We start from the raw sequence: 1,745 nt of genomic DNA on the forward strand, positions 1-1,745 counted from the left end.
CCACAGCCAGACCCAAAACCCCACAGCCAGACCCAAACCCCACAGCCGGACCCAAACCCCACAGCCAGACCCAAAACCCCACAGCCAGACCCAAACCCCACAGCCAGACCCAAAACCCCACAGCCGGACCCAAACCCCACAGCCAGACCCAAAACCCACAGCCAGACCCACATCGGGGACGTCCCCAAACCCCACATCCAGCCCCACATCCAGGATGTCCCCAAACCCCCACCTCCAGCCCCACATCCCCACATCCAGCCACAAACCCCCACATCCAGCCCCACATCGGGGACGTCCCCAAACCCCACATCCAGCCCCACATCGGGGATGTCCCCAAACCCCCACATCCAGCCCCACATCGGGGATGTCCCCAAACCCCCACATCCAGCCCCACATTGGGGACGTCCCCAAACCCCCACCTCCAGCCCCACATCCCCACATGCAGCCACAAACCCCCACATCCAGCCCCACATCAGGGACGTCCCCAAACCCCCACCTCCAGCCCATATTGGGGACGTCCTCAAACCCCCACCTCCAGCCCCACATCGGTGTCGTCCCCAAACCCCAACCCCCAGCCCCACACCCCACCCCACTGCACACAGCCGTGCCATGGGGCAGCCACCCCCCGCCTGCATCACCGCACGGCTCCAACCCCGCGCCCACCTCCCTCATTAACGCCGCTGCTTAATTAGGAAGGGGAGGCACAGGGCAGAGGAAGCGGCGGGCGGAAGCGGCTCAGTTTCACATAGTGGGGATCCCACAGACGGCCCCAAAAACACCCCGACGTTGGGGCAGAGCTGCGCGCTGCTCCCCTCCCTTCCTCCCCAAATCCAATGGGATCATTATTATCATTTTGGGGTTTTTTTTTTAGGGTTTTTTGGCCAAAAAGCTGCTGTGACAACGGGGTGGGAAGGGGCCAAACTGCCAGGGAATTCATTTGGGTTCTGAACCCTAAAATGTAGGGATGGACGGCGAGGCCACGCGTGGACCCTCAGCATCACAAACCCGCAGGGATTCGGGCTGAACGACGGCCCAAAATGTGAGATCTCACACAACCGCAGGATCCCAAGGTTGGAAACGAGCTACAAATCATCCGGTCCAACCGCCTCCCCATCGCCGCCGTCAGCACCGAACCGCAGCGCAAAGCTCCTCATCCAGGCACCTCTTCAACGCTGCCAGGCGGCCCCAAGAAACCCAGAATGGGCCCAAGAAACCCAGAATGGCCCCAAGAAACCCCAAATGGGCCCAAGAAACCCAGAATGGCCCCAAGAAACCCTAAATGGGCCCAAGAAACCCTAAATGGGCCCAAGAAACCCTAAATGGCCCCAAGAAACCCCAAATGGGCCCAAGAAACCCCAAATGGGCCCAAGAAACCCCAAATGGGCCCAAGAAACCCTAAATGGGCCCAAGAAACCCTAAATGGGCCCAAGAAGCCCAGAATGGCCCCAGGAAGCCCTAAATGGCCCCAAGAAACCCTAAATGGGCCCAAGAAGCCCAGAATGGCCCCAAGAAACCCAGAATGGCCCCAAGAAACCCAGAATGGCCCCAAGAAACCCAGAATGGCCCCAAGAAACCCCAAATGGGCCCAAGAAGCCCAGAATGGCCCCAAGAAACCCTAAATGGGCCCAAGAAGCCCAGAATGGCCCCAGGAAGCCCAGAATGGCCCCAGGAAGCCCAGAATGGGCCCAAGAAGCCCTAAATGGCCCCAAGAAACCCTAAATGGGCCCAAGAAGCCCAGCACGGCC

The sequence above is a fragment of the Lagopus leucura genome, unplaced genomic scaffold (assembly GCF_019238085.1).
Source record: "Lagopus leucura isolate 7727_CA_CO unplaced genomic scaffold, USGS_WTPT01 34363-0_obj-0_obj, whole genome shotgun sequence".
Classification (NCBI taxonomy): Eukaryota; Metazoa; Chordata; class Aves; order Galliformes; family Phasianidae; genus Lagopus; species Lagopus leucura.